The sequence below is a fragment of the Arachis ipaensis genome, chromosome B8 (assembly GCF_059453495.1).
Source record: "Arachis ipaensis isolate K30076 ecotype BB chromosome B8, ASM5945349v1, whole genome shotgun sequence".
NCBI lineage: Eukaryota > Viridiplantae > Streptophyta > Magnoliopsida > Fabales > Fabaceae > Arachis > Arachis ipaensis.
Window position 1 is genome coordinate 77,135,001 of NC_142443.1, and position 16,155 is coordinate 77,151,155.

The 16,155-nt window shown below is 36.3% G+C and overlaps 1 non-coding gene across 1 annotated transcript; it reads left to right on the top strand.

The window, feature by feature from the left end:
- Positions 1-15,387: 15,387 nt before the first annotated feature.
- Positions 15,388-15,461, top strand: TRNAM-CAU (transfer RNA methionine (anticodon CAU)). The gene has a single exon. It is a non-coding gene; the product is annotated as a tRNA-Met (tRNA).
- The last annotated feature ends 694 nt before the right edge of the window (positions 15,462-16,155 follow it).

A 16,155-nucleotide genomic window follows, 5' to 3' on the forward strand; every position in this document is an offset into this window, starting at 1 on the left:
GTTAATTATTATGAATTGTGAATGTCTGATTGATTGAGAATTGCCCGTTTGAAAATTGTTGAGAAAAGGGCTGGTGATTTGTGGAGAAAGAGAGAACCCGTAAGGGTGGCTAAGTCCGAGTTTTAGGGGAGATGCTGCCGAAATTTTATAAAATCTGAGGTTTTATTTGAAAAGTTATTTTAGAAGATTTGGATTTGGAAAATGATATTATTTAAGTTTTATTTAGTTAAGAAAAGAATTATTCTACTTTGAAGTCGATTTACCAAGAAAAGGTTTATACTTTCAAAATAAATTATTTAAGAAAGTAACCATGTTTTGAGATTGAATTAATATGAAAAGAATTATGTTTTGGGTTTAAAATAAAGGATTGCTGTTTAGAAGTTTGATGAATTTATAATATTTGAATTTGAATAGTAAAGAGAGATGATTTTTCAATCTTTGGAAAATAAGTAAACTTGAGGAAGTTTTATTTGATTACTTCTAATGAAAGGTTATGTTTTGAAAAGTGTTTAATGAATTTAAAATAAATGATTTTCTTGAGTCTTTGATAGAGAACTAAGCTGAAAGATAGTTTTAAAGTTGGCTTGAGTCAAGATTGCTAAAGTAGAGATTATGACTAGTTTGATGGTTAAGATTTTTATGGATAAATGCCTGAGAAAGTTAAGAAAGGTTTAAAGAAAAATGTTAAGAACTCAAAGGAAAAAAGAGAATGACGAATTGATATGTGGATTGTTGCGTTTTAGAAAGGATAATGAAAAGTGATAAAAGGCGGAAAAAACCCACGAACTGTTAGTTGTTTAACTATGGGGAAAAGCCCACGAATTGATAATTGGTTAAAATCGGGAAGTACCCACGAACTGAATGATCATTGATCTCGAGGAAACCTATAGATTGTTATTTGTTTTATATGCGGGAAAAACCCATGGACTAATAATCATTGATTACGGGAATAACCTATGAATTGTTGTATGTTGATCTCGGGTATAACCCACGAACTGAAGATCTCTGTTTTGTTTTTGAATTGATCTCGGGGACGCCCACGAACTGAGGATCACTGTTTCCCCTTGTGCGTATATTATGGGGTCGGGCTTTGCGCCGACTGCCGGTAGTCACGAAGGAGTGGTATTTTTACCACCGACACATATGCACTAAGGACACAAACGGAAGCCATATCTGGGACTTGTTCCTAGCTAATGTCGGGCTGCAGGGTGTAAACTGACACGTGAGCTCATGGCCTGCTTAGGACAGACATGCATCATATTGGTTGTACATTTGCATTTAGTTGTGTTTGCTTATATTACTTCTCTGTGATTGTGTTGTTTGTTTTATTGTGATTTGTTTGTGTGATTAATTGAGTTACTTACTGATGCTAGTAGTTTGTGAATGTATAGAGATGATTGATAACTGTTTGTTGTGACTGAGAATCAATTATGTGGCTGAAGGATATTTAATATGTCAAATTTTGTGATTGAGATCTGTTTTGGGTTTAGGAATCTAAAGAAAGTAACTATTTATCTAAAGTAAGATTAAAAAGTATTTCAAAGGGTTTGACAAAGAGGGTTTATTAAGCAAAGTTAATTATTTGCATGTCAATCATTACTTTTACGGCATTCCCATTCCCTACTGAGAACGTGTGGTTTGTGCTCACCCCAAAATCCTCCACCTTTTCAGTGACACAGGTTTGAAGCTGCGGGCGATTCTAGCATTTATTTATGAGTTAAGTTTATGACTTGAGTTTCTTTCATAAAATTCCCTCGCCTTTGTAGCTTTAGTTTTTATTTTATGCAGATGGATATGATTTGTATCTGAGTTTTATTTGAAATCTTTTATATGACAGATATTATTATTAAAAATTATGTGATTATTATTACTTGAAATGTTTGCTATATGATTTTAATTAATAAAAAACAAAATTTTTCTGGAATTTTCCATAAACTGAATCGCGATATCGAACTAAAGGCTTAATAGTAAATAGTTAATAAAGGAAAGCAGGTTGGTAACGCCTTACTTTCGGTACGATCATAACGTTCTGGAAGCGGGTCGTTACACTAATCATCTGGAGGTTCTCGATCATACTGGAATAGGATTCACCCTCCTTTTGCGTCTGTCACTACGCCCAGCACTCGCGAGTTTGAAGTTCGTCACAGCCATCCCTTCCCAGATCCTACTCAGAATACCACAGACAAGGTTTAGACTTTCCGAATCTCAGGAATGGCCATCCATGGGTTCTAACTTATACCACGAAGATTCTAATATCTCGGACTCGGTCCTCTGTATTAGATATCTAAGAGATACTCATTCTAGCTTGTTTGCATGTAGAACGGAAGTGTTTGTCAGGCATGCGTTTATAAGTGAGAATGATGATGAGCGTCACATAACCATCACATTCATCATGTTCTTGGGTGTGAATGGATATCTTAGAAGTGGAATAAGTTGAATTGAATTGAAAAACAGTAGTACTTTGCATTAAATCATGAGGAACAGCAGAGCTCCACACCTTAATCTATGGAGTGCAGAAACTCTACCGTTGAAAATACATAAGTGATGAAGGTTCAAGCATGGCCGAATGGCCAGCCCCCAAACGTGATCAAAGGATCAAAAGATGATCAAAAGATTATCTCCTCCTTCAATACAATAGTAAAAAGTCCTATTTATACTAAACTAGCTACTAGGGTTTACAGAAGTAAGTAATTGATACATAAATCCACTTCCGGGGACCACTTGGTGTGTGTTTGGGCTGAGCTTGAAGTTTACACGTGGAGAGGTCATTCTTGGAGTTGAACGCCAGTTTGTAACGTGTTTCTGGCATTGAACTCCACTTTGCAACTTGTTTCTGGCGCTGGACGCTAGATTGCAGCATGGAACTGGCGTTGAACGCCAGTTTACGTCGTCAATCCTTATTCAAAGTATGGACTATTATATATTGCTGGAAAGCTCTAGATGGCTAATTTCCAACGCAATTAAAAGCGCGCCATTTAGAGTTCTGTAGCTCCAAAAAATTCACTTTGAGTGCAGGGAGGTCAGAATCCAACAGCATCTGCAGTCCTTCTTCAACCTCTGAATCTGATATTTGCTCAAGTCCCTCAATTTCAGCCAGAAAATACCTGAAATCCAGAAAAACACACAAACTCATAGTAAAGTCCAGAAATGGGATTTTTAACTAAAAACTAATAAAAATATACTAAAAACTAACTAAATCATACTGAAAACATACTAAAAATAATGCCAAAAAGCGTATAAATTATCCGCTCATCACAACACCAAACTTAAATTGTTGCTTGTCCCCAAGCAACTGAAAATCAAATAGGATAAAAAGAAGAGAATATACTATAAATTCCAAAATATCAATGAAACATAGCTCTAATCAGATGAGCGGGACTTGTAGCTTTTTGCCTCTTGAATAGTTTTGGCATCTCACTTTATCCATTGAAGTTCAGAATTATTGGCATCTATAGGAACTCAGAGTTCAGATAGTGTTATTGATTCTCCTAGTTCAGTATGTTGATTCTTGAACACAGCTACTTTATGAGTCTTGGCCGTGGCCCTAAGCACTTTGTTTTCCAGTATTTCCACCGGATACATAAATGCCACAGACACATAATTGGGTGAACCTTTTCAGATTGTGACTCAGCTTTGCTAAAGTCCCCAATTAGATGTGTCCAGGGTTCTTAAGCACACTCTTCTTTTGCTTTGGACCTTGACTTTAACCGCTCAATCTCAAGTTTTCACTTGACACCTTCACGCCACAAGCACATGGTTAGGGATAGCTTGGTTCAGCTGCTTAGGCTAGGATTTTATTCCTTTAGGCCCTCCTATCCACTGATGCTAAAAGCCTTGGGACCCTTTTTATTACCCTTGCCTTTTGGTTTTAAGGGCTATTGGCTTTTTGCTCTTGCCTTTTGGTTTTAAGAGCTTTTGGCTTTTTCTGCTTGCTTTTTCTCTTTTTTTTTTTCTTTTTTTTTCGCCTTTTTTTTTCTTTTCACTACAAGAAAAATACCCATTCAGCCACACTTTTTTTAAGCTACATTTGAAAAGCGTAGCCTATTCTAGGAATAGGCTACGCTTTTCTCCGTGTTTCCTTTTTGTAGGAGAATAGAAAACACATTTGTGACATCACTTAAAAAGTGTAGCCTTAAGTATTATAAATATCACTTATAAAGCGTAGCCTTATCTTAAAAGCTATGGGTTCACTTTTTACACCAAAAAATACACTTTTAAAGAGTAACCTATTTGTCAAGTTTCAGGTGCGCTTTAAAAGTATTGCCTAATGTATCTCAAGTCAAATGTCTAACACTTAGTAAAATTTTTTTCAATTTTCAACAAATGATCCACATACAAACACTTAGCCAAATAAAATGAAAACATAAAACCCCACCTTAATTTTTCCCTTCTTCGCGCCCCTCCCAACCCAGAGAAGACTCTGCGCCATCACCACTCACTGTAACATCTCTAATTTCTAACCCTAAATTCCAAAACCCCCAAATTAACTCAGAAAACTCTAATTCCCAAAATTCCTAACCCTAATAGCCGCAACCTCACCCTCCTTCAACGTAACAAACAAAAGCAGCCACTGTAGAGAGAAGAGGGATCGGGAGAAGAAGAGAGGAGAGGAAAGGCCTGCCCAGCCATCACCACCGCAGCGCCGCTGCAGCTATTGTCTCCTTCAGAGCTGCGGAAAGTCGTCCTCCCTGCCGTCGAATGCCGCCGTCGTGTCGCACATGAGAGAGAGAGAGAGACAGATTCGAGAGGAGCTACCCGTGATCGCTGCCGTCGAAGCCAGGCTCGTCGCCGTCACCACCAACAAAGCTGCGAAGAGCCGCTGTCGTACTCGTGTGGCTGTGCACCGTCGAGCTTCCCTCACCCTGAGCCGTCGATCTGTCGCCACCGCTATAAGGGCTTGTCGCTGGAGCCACGACTGTCACTGAGCTTCTATCGCCGCTGCCGTTCAAGTCGCTGCTGCCGTCGATTTGGAGTTGCTGCGATTGGAGCCACTAGCGGGGGTGAGTTGCTACTGCCCTATTGCCGTCGTAATCATATTCAACGTCCACTGCCCTGAGCTGATTCTGCCCTTGAGTTCGTTGAGTTCGGATTCCTTGTGCTACTGTAACTGTCATTACTGCTGCGGGAACCAACGTTTCTGTTTGGCTGTTCCTGAAGGTCTTCCACCATCACTGGAGCTGCCCAGAATCATCGTGGAAGCTGCCAAGATATATGGTTGATTTCTAATTATGCCAAGACATCATCACTAATTATTGTCTCATGTATACAATCCCTTATTTCTTGAATTTTCTAATCTGTTGTCATCCTTAGATTCCACTGAAGGCCACCCCACATCAAGTAACATACTTTGCGGAGAAGAATCTATATCCACTTATTGTCTCAGTTCCTGTAAGATAGATGTATTCTTTTCTTTTTTTATTTCTTTATTTATTAGGCCTTAAATATGATTATGAGTATTCCTTGTGGTTGAATTTTTTTTTATGATTGATGCATTAAAAGAAAAAAAAACCACAGTATATTTATTGTTATTTCCAACATTTGTGTTAAGAATCAAACATTCAGACCATATTAACTAGTCCTGCTCAGGTTCATTTTCACTAGATTGTGTCCTGTTTAGTAAGTTGTGTTGTAGCTTGTTCAGTTCATATATTATAAAATATTAATCAGTTTGCTAATTTTTTCAGAAAGTAATCAAAACTGTTTATTGATATAAAACCAGGTTCCTAAACCACTTAATCAAGTTGTTTCTCTAGTTGAACAAGATTCCAACCATCAGAGTGAGAAGTCTGTTGAATAAAACTGTTTTTATTCTGTTGATGAATTTGAGGTTCGTATTATGGAGCTAGATAAGTCTGGTGGCCCTTGGCAAACAAAGGCAACAATTCCTATGCAAACTTCTGAAAATGCCCTTACAGTGAGAATGGTTACACTGCTGGTAATTGTATTTTCCTTCTGAGTGCTGAATATGATAATAGAATAGATCATGTTTTTAGCTGCTTGGCCTCACTAATTCCATTTTGTGATTTTTCTTTTTGCGTAGAATACATCCTCCAAAGAAAATGAAACACTTTTGGCTGTTGGCACTGCTTATGTGCAAGGAGAAGTGGCTGCTAGAGGACGTATCCTGCTGTTCTCTTTAGGAAAAAATACCGATAATCCTCAAACTCTGGTATCTTTGGGGTTGCTTTCTCAAATTTTGGCTGAATTTTTTGTCACTTGGCTAAACCTTGAGTGATGCCTTTTTTTGGACAGTTATTAAATGTTCATTTTCACAGGTTTCAGAGGTGTACTCAAGGGAATTAAAAGGAGCTATATCTGCCTTGGCCTCTCTTCAGGGCCATCTCTTGATAGCATCTGGTCCAAAAATTATTTTGCACAAGTGGACTGGCACTGAGTTGAATGGGATTGCATTTTTTGATACACCACCGTTACATGTTGTGAGCTTAAATATAGTAAGGGAGATTTCCTTAAATCTTTTGTCAAACAATAGCAACCAAGCTTGTCCCATTTTTTTGGGTTTTTGGGGGTTAAAAGAATTTTGAAATTATCTGTTCCCTGTAATTTTCTGAGAGAAATACGCTTTGAATGCTTACCTTAAATATATTGAACAAGTGCCGGTGAAGTGAAAAGAAAAAATGAAAATGAGAATGAGATAAATGGATGTTCTTGAATTAATTTCTTCTTACCTCTTATCTCTGTTAACATTTTCCCAGGTAAAATAAGGTTTAGTTTTTAGCTATACACAATTTCAAACTCCACAAAATTTATCTATACACAATTTCAAACTTAGGAGGCAAGAGGCTTCTATAGAAGAGCATTGCTCTAGCTTTCTTACTAATATTGATTCAGAATCTATTGATGGAAAACATGTAGCATCAGTAATTGCAATATCTAGAGAATCTGAATGCACAATGGGAGTTAATGACAAGATTGGAGATTCTGGAGAAAGATTTTTCAGTTCTGAGAATTCATCTCTGCTAGTTGAAGCAGTTGATGTGAATTCAACATCTGATGGAGAAGAGCAAGAGAAATGTAGTGAAGAGTTGTCAAATTTGCAGGCACGCCAGAATGAACAAGGGGACTCATTGGATGGAATAGTTGACGATACTGGGAGCAAGTCCGCAAGCAGCGTTTGCCTCATCTGGTTTTTATTTTTGACATTAACTCCACCTTAAAAAATTTTGATACTCACACTTATTCACTTACTTAACATGTCAGGTGCTAATCAATGCCACTGCTGATCGAAACTGCACGACACTATCGCAGGTCAGATATTGGCAATAGATTCTTCTGTTTCTTATTTATTTGCTCCAATTTATCAAAACCTTGCATGTTTTAATGTCACCCTATTTTGCTATACTCCTCTAATTTTCTTAGTGCCAACTACTCTATCTACACATCATGTGTAATTGTAAAACAGATTTGCATAACAATCTTTTTATTCGTCACTATCATAACAATCTTTTTATTGGAGCTGAGTTTCAAGAGACTATGGTTGACTCTTTACCTTAGATATTTGACTCTTTTAAGTCTTAATGGATCTAATAATATCTCTTCCTCTGCTCAATATCTCCCACTTATTTATTTATTTTCATGTGGTTTTGTTGTTATCATGTTTGGTTAATGTGAGTGTTGAGCTGAAAAAGAGTAATGTCTGTGTTCTTTTAGCAATTCACTAATGTTGTTGGGACCCTTCATTTTTAATGTTTTCCTTTAATTTTTCAATATGAAGTGAATGACCCTTTTGCCTTGTGAACATGGAGGTTACTAAGGAAGATCTTAATGCAAAAATGAGAGGAAAAACTTTCCATCTTTGGTCTGAAAAAAATCATGCAAAGTTTTCAACATGTTTGTGTTTTGTTTTGTGGCAGATGGGGCTGGTGATGATTTGTTTAAAGAGCTATGGAGGCTGTGTGCAGGGCCATTAATGGATGTTCCTTGTGTTCAAGACAGAGTTTTCTATTTCCCTCAGGGTCACATTGAATTGGTATGATATACACTTCTTTACCTTGTTTCTGATTTTGTTTGTGAATTTCATTTTTTTCCATTTTTGTGCTATGTATGCTTTCAAATTTAAGTCTTAAGGGGTTTAGTAAGTGTTATATAATTTTGATTTTTTTCTTTTGTAGTTGCCAGAACCTACAGAACAAGATTTGAGGCAGATGAAGAACCAGAAATCTCCCAAATACGACCGTCGAACAAGATATTTAAAGAACAAGATTTTTTTCTCATCTATCAGAAGGTTAATAATTTTTATTAGAAGATACTTATGTAGGATACAATATTTTGGTTTTTTATAGTTTATTAGTAGTAAATTCTAAGTGAACTGATGTATATTTTGATATGGGTATGTTTAATTTAGTGTGAGATGTATGAATACTCATTTATGATCATCCCAATATTTTTAGTTCATTATAAATATATTTTGTTAAAGGATAATTTTTATTATTTAAAGAATATTTTATGGTATTATTATGCATTTATTTTTATTTTATAATTTTTGATTAATTTAATTTTAAAAAATAAGATTATATATATAATCATATTACTAAATATTAGGTTTTAGAAAAAAAAATTATTAGAATATATATATATAGAAAATAAAAAAAAACAATGAGGGACCTAAGGCTACACTTATATATAGTAGCTATAGTATACAAAAAAAAAAAAGAGGGATCTAAGGCTACGCTTATAAAAAGTAGCTATGGTATACAATGTGGCTACGCTTTACAAGTGATGCAGTAGGGTTGAAAAGCGTAGCCTATTCTGAAAAAATGAAAGCTGAAAAGCGTAGCCTTTGGTCCTGGACAGCATCACTTGAAAAACGTAGCCTATTCCCAAACGCCAAAAGCGTAGCCTTTGGTGCAGAAAAGCGTAGCCTTTGAGAATAGGCAACGGCCGAATAGGAATCACCCCAAAAAGCGTAGCCGTAGCCCAAAAAGCGTAGCCGTAGCCTAAGGCATCATTCTTTTTCACTTTTAGCTACACTTTTCAAGTGTACCCGAATGGGTGTTTTTCTTGTAGTGTTTCTCTCTTTTTTTTCTGCAAGCTTTTGTATTCACTGCTTTTTCTTGCTTCAAGAATCATTTTTATGATTTTTCAGATCATCAAATAACATGTCTCCTTTTCATCATTCTTTCACGAGCCAACATATTTAACATTCATAAACAACAACTTCAAAAGACATATGCACTGTTCAAGCATTCATTCATAAAATAATAAGTATGGTCACCACATCAAAATAATTAAACTAGTTTCAAGGATGAATTTGAAACCATGTACTTCTTGTTCTTTTGTAATTAAAACATTTTTCATTCAAGAGAGATGATGGATTCATATTCACTACTTTAAGGCATAGACACTTAGACACTAATGATCATGCAATAAAGACACAAACATAGATAAACATTTAACATAAGAAAACGAAAAACAGAAAATTTAAGAACAAGGAATAAGTCCACCTTAGTGATGGTGGCGTTTCCTTCTTGAGGAACCAATGATGTCCTTGAGCTCTTCTATGTCTCTTCCTTGTCTTTGTTGCTCCTCCCTCATTGCTCTTTGATCTTCTCTATTTTCATGAAGGATGATGGAGTGCTTTTGATGTTCCACCCTTAGTTTCTCCCAATAATTGTGTGGAGGAAAATGTATCCCCTGAGGTATCTCAGGGATCTCTTGATTTGCAGTCAAATGTTCTACCACTGAGCTATAGAACCTTGAGATGAATCTCTCCATCTCCTATGACTCGGAGGTTGAAGCTTTTGTCTTCCCTTTCCTCTTTCTAGAGGTTTCTCTGGCCTTAGGTGCCATCAATGGTTATGGAAAAACAAAAAAAAAGCTATGCTTTTACCACACCAAACTTAGAATGTTGCTCGCCCTCGAGCAAAAGAAGAAAGAATACTAGAAGAAGAAGAAAATATGGAGGAGATGGAGGGATGTGTGTATTCGGCTATATGGGTGGGCTTGGGTGGGAAAGAGATTTTTGAATTTTGAAGGTAGGTTGGGTGTATAGATGTGAGTGGTGAATGGAAAACAGAAGGGATGATTGTGAATGGAGAGAGAGAGGGTGATATAGGATTATGAGGAGGGAAGGTGAGTGGAGGTATGTGGGGATCCTGTGGGGTCCACAGATCCTGAGGTGTCAAGGATTTACATCCCTGCACCAATTAGGCATGTAAAATGCCTTTGCATGCATTTCTGGCGTTTAGACGCCAAAGTGATGCTTGTTCTGGGCGTTCAACGCCCATATGCAGCATATTTCTGGCGTTGAACGCCAGCTTCATACTTGTTTCTGGTGTTCAGCGCCAGCTCCATGCTCTGTTCTGGCGTTGAACGCCAGCCAGATGCTCCTTATTGGCGTTTAAACGCTAGTAAGTCCTTCCTCCAAGGTGTGATTTTTCTTTTGCTATTTTTTTATTCTGTTTTTAATTTTAGGATTTATTTTGTGACTCCACATGATCATGAACCCAATAAAACATGAAAAAACAATAAAAATAAAAATAAAATTAGATAAATAAAAATTGAGTTGCCTCCCAACAAGCGCTTCTTTAATGTCAATAGCTTGACAGTGGGCCCTCATGGAGCCACACAGGTGATCAGGTCAATTTTATAGACTCCCAACACCAAACTTAGAGTATGGATATGGGAGTTCAACACCAAACTTAGAGTTTAATTGTGGGGGCTTTGTTTGACTCTGTACTGAGAGAAGCTTTCTATGCTTCCTCTCCACTGTTACAGAAGGAGATTCTTGGGTTTTAAACACAAGGTTGTCCTCCTTCAGTTGAAGGATTAATTCTCCTCTGTCTACATCTATCACAGCTCTTGCTGTGGCAAGGAAGGGTCTTCCAAGGATGATGGATTCATCCTCCTCCTTCCCAGTATCCAGGATTATGAAATCAGCAGGGATGTAAAGGTCTTCAACCTTTACTAACATGCCCTCTACTAGTCCATAAGCCTACTTTCTTGAGTTGTCTGCCATCTCTAGTGAGATTCTGGCAGCTTGTACCTTAAATATTCCCAGTTTCTCCATTACATAGAGGGGCATGAGGTTTATCCCTGACCTAAGGTCACATAGAGCCTTCTGAAAGGTCATGGTGCCTATGGTACAAGGTATTAAGAACTTTCCAGGATCTTGTTTCTTCTGAGGCAATCTCAGTTGATCCAGATCACTCAGTTCATTGGTGAGCAAGAGAGGTTCAACTTCCCAAGTCTCATTACCAAATAATTTGGCATTCAGCTTTATGATAGCACCAAGGTACTTGGCAACTTGCTCCTCAGTAACATCTTCATTCTCTTCAGAAGAAGGATATTCATCAGAGCTCATGAATGGCATAAGGAGGTTTAATGGAATCTCTATGGTCTTCGGATGAGCCTCAGAGTCCTTTGGTTCCTCAGAGGGAAACTCCTTATTGATCACTGGACGTCCAAGGAGGTCTTCCTCACTGGGATTCACGTCCTCCTCCTCTTTTGTGGTTTCGGCCATGATGGTCATTTCAATGGCCTTGCACTCTCCTTTTGGATTTTCTTCTGTATTGCTTGGGAGAGTACTAGGAGGAGTTTCAGTGATCCTTTTACTCAGCTGGCCCACTTGTGCTTCCAAATTTCTAATGGAGGACCTTATTTCATTCATGAAACTTAGAGTGGCCTTAGATAGATCAGAGACTATATTTGCTAAGCTAGATGGATCCTACTCAGGACTCTCTGTCTTTTGCTGAGTGGATGATGGGAAAGGCTTGCCATTGCTAAACCTGTTTCTTCCACCATTATTAAAGCCTTGTTGAGGCTTTTGTTGATCCTTCCATGAGAGATTTGGGTGATTTCTCCACGAAGGATTATAGGTGTTTCCATAGGGTTTACCCATGTAATTCACCTCTGCTATTGCAGGGTTCTCAGGATCATAAGCTTCTTCTTCAGAAGATGCCTCTTGAGTACTATTGGATGCAGCTTGTATTCCATTCAGACTCTGAGAAATCATATTGACTTGCTGAGTCAATATTTTATTCTGAGCCAATATGGCATTCAGAGTATCAATTTCAAGAACTCCCTCCTTCTGAGGCGTCCCATTACTCACAGGATTCCTCTCAGAAGTGTACATAAACTGGTTATTAGCAACCATGTCAATGAGTTCTTGAGCTTCTACAGGCGTTTTCTTTAGGTGAATGGATCCACCTGCAGAAGTATCCAATGACATCTTAGCTAATTCAGACAGACCATCATAGAATATATCCAGGATGGTCCATTCTGAAAGAATGTCAGAAGGACACTTTTTGGTCAGTTACTTATATCTCTCCCAAGTTTCATAGAGGGATTCACCTTCTTTCTGTCAGAAGGTTTGAACATCCACTCTAAGCTTACTAAACTTTTAAGGAGGAAAGAACTTGGCTACAAAGCCGTGACCAGCTTATCCCACGAGTTCAGGCTATCTTTATGTTGAGAATTCAACCATATTCTAGCTCTGTCTCTCACAGCAAACGGGAAAAGCATGAGCCTGTAGACTTCAGGATCTACTCCATTAGTCTTAACAGTATCACATATCTACAAGAATTCAGTTAAGAACTGAAAAGGATCTTCAGATGGAAGTCCATGAAACTTGTAGTTTTGTTGCATCAGAGAAACTAGTTGAGGCTTAAGCTCAAAATTGTTTGCTCCAATGGTAGGGATGGAGATGCTTCTTCCATGTAAATTGGAATTTGGTGCAGTAAAGTCACCAAGCATCTTCCTTGCATTATTATTATTTTCGGCTGCCATCTCCTCTTCCTTTTCGAAAATTTCTGTAAGGTTGTCTCTGGATTGTTGTAATTTAGCTTCTCTTAGTTTCCTCTTCAGAGTCCTTTCAGGTTCAGGGTCTGCTTCAACAAGAATGTTCTTGTCCTTGCTCCTGCTCATATGAAAAAGAAGTGAACAGAAAATAATAATAGGGATCCTTTTTACCACAGTATAGAGGTTCCCTTGTGTGAGTAGAAGAAAAGAAGAAAGAGAATGAAGAAGAGAAGAATTCGAACTCAGGAGAGAAGAAGGGGTTCGAATTTCTGGGTGAGAAGAAGTGTTAGTAGATGAATAAATAAATAGAAGGAGATGAGGGAGAGGGAATTTCAAAAATTAATTTTTGAAATGAAGTTGATGATTTTCGAAAATTAAAGGAGAATTAAAATTAAAATTAAAATTTAAACAATTAATTAACTAAAAAGAATTTTTGAAAAAGAGGGAGGTATTTTCGAAAATTAGAGAGGGATAGTTAGTTAGGTAGTTTTGAAAGAGATAAGAAACAAACAAAAAGTTAATTAGTTAGTTGAAAAAGATTTGAAATTCAATTTTGAAAAGATAAGAAGATAAGAAGTTAGAAGAGATATTTTAAAATTAAATTTTTGAAAAAGATAAGATTTAAAAAGATATGATAGAAATTCATTTTGAAAATTGATTAAAAAGATATGATTGAAAATTAAATTTGAAAAGATAAGAAGTTAGAAAAAGATTTTGAAATCAAAGTTTGAAAAGATATGATTAAAAGAGATTTGTTTGAAAAAGATTTGAAATTTTAAAATCACAATTAATGATTTGACTCACAAGTAATAACAAGATATGATTCTAGAACTTAAAGTTTGAATCTTTCTTAACAAGCAAGTAACAAACTTGAAATTTTTGAATCAAAACATTAATTGTTGATAATATTTTCGAAAATTATGAGATAAAATTAAGAAAAAGATTTTTGAAAAATATTTTTAAAATTTTCAAAAATAAATAAGAAAAATGAAAAAGATTTAATTTTTGAAAAAGATTTTGAAAAAGATAGGATTTTCAATTTGAAAATTTGATTTGACTCATAGAAACAACTAGATTTTAAAAATTTTTAAAAAGTCAACTCAAATTTTCGAAAATTTATGAGAGAAAAAGGGAAAGATATATTTTTTATTTCTGAATTTTTAATGGTGAGAGAGAAAAACATAAAAAATGACTCATAACATGAAAATTATGAATCAAAACACATGATGCATGCAAGAACACTGTGAATGTCAAGATGAACACCAAGAACACTTTGAAGATCATGATGAACATCAAAAAATTTTTGATGCAAAGAAAACATGCAAGACACCAAACTTAGAAATCTTTAATGCTTAGACACTATGAATGCAAAGATGCACATGAAAAATAACAAAAGACACAAAATAATAAAACATCAAGATCAAACAAGAAGACTTACCAAGAACAACTTGAAGATCATGAAGAAAACTATGAATGCATGAATTTTCGAAAAATGCATAAATTTAAAAAAAAATGCAATTGACACCAAACTTAAAAATTGACTCAAGACTCGAACAAGAAACACAAAATATTTTTGATTTTATGATTTTATTATTTTTTTTTTTAGATATTTTTATTTTTTTGAAAACATATAGGGAAAAGGAAGCAATGAATTCAAAGTCCTCAATCAAGATTCCAGGAATCATACCAGGTTAGTCTAAAGCTTGATGGCCAACCAAACTTCAGCATACCATTTTGAAACTTTAGAATTCATTCTTAAAAATTTAGAATAATTTTCGAAAACAGAAGGAAAAGAAATTTTTTTTTTGAAAGATTTTTGAAAACAAATTTTTTTTTGAAAATAAAACAAAAAGAAAATTACCTAATCAGAGCAACAAGATGAACTGTCAGTTGTCCAAACTCGAACAATCCCTGGCAACGGCGCCAAAAACTTGGTGCACGAAATTGTGATCTCAGGCAACGGCGCCAAAAAACTCAGTACGCACGTCATTAATAAATCATTTTCATTCACAACTTCGATACAACTAACCAGCAAGTGCACTGGGTCGTCCAAGTAATAAAACCTTACGTGAGTAAGGGTCGATCCCACGGAGATTGTTGGTATGAAGCAAGCTATGGTCATCTTGTAAATCTCAGTCAGGCAGATATCAAATGGTTATGGACTTTTCGAATAATAATAATAAATAAACAGAAAATAAAGATAGAAATACTTATGTAAATCATTGGTGAGAATTTCAGATAAGCGTATAGAGATGCTTTCATTCCTCTGAACCTCTGCTTTCCTGCTGTCTTCATCCAATCATTCCTACTCCTTTCCATGGCAAGCTTTCTGTAAGGCATCACCGTTGTCAATGGCTACATCCCATCCTCTCTGTGAAAAAGGTCCAAATGCTCTGTCACGGCACGGCTATTACCCGAAATCCATTTGCCTTCTTTCATCCCATTTTAACGAAACTAAAAACTAAAAAAAAATGGCAAAATCATTTTTTTCAGGTTCTAGGGATTTTAAATGCAAGAACAAAATTGTTTATAAATTTTTTAAAAAAAAGAGCAAAATGGATCATCCAATTTTAGATCCCCAAAATCTCTTTGTCTAATAACTCTGTATTAGTTGTCAATTCTTCTCTTTAACGCGGGGTAGAGCAGCTTGGTAGCTCGCAAGGCTCATAACCTTGAGGTCACGGGTTCAAATCCCGTCTCCACAACAGTTTTTGATAAAAGCAGGAATTCAAGAAATGGGGGGGAGATACTATCAGAGTCAACTCTAACAATTTTTATTAAAATCTAGAGGTTCTCGATCATACTAGAATAGGATTCACCCTCCTTTTGCGTCTGTCACTACACCCAGCACTCGCGAGTTTGAAGTTCGTCACAGCCATCCCTTCCCAGATCCTACTCGAAATACCACAGACAAGGTTTAGACTTTCCGGATCTCAGGAATGGCCATCCATGGGTTCTAACTTATACCACGAAGATTCTAATATCTCAGACTCGGTCCTCTGTATTAGATATCTAAGAGATACTCATTCTAGCTTGTTTGCATGTAGAACAGAAGTGTTTGTCAGGCACGCGTTCATAAGTGAGAATGATGATGAGCGTCACATAATCATCACATTCATCATGTTCTTGGGTGCGAATGGATATCTTAGAAGCGGAATAAGTTGAATTGAATAGAAAAACAGTAGTACTTTGTATTAAATCATGAGGAACAGCAGAGCTCCACACCTTAATCTATGGAGTGCAGAAACTCTACCGTTGAAAATACATAAGTGATGAAGGTTCAGGCATGGCCAAATGGCCAGCCCCCAAACATGATCAAAGGATCAAAAGATGATCAAATGATTATCTCCTCCTTCAATACAATAGTAAAAAGTCCTATTTATACTAAACTAGCTACTA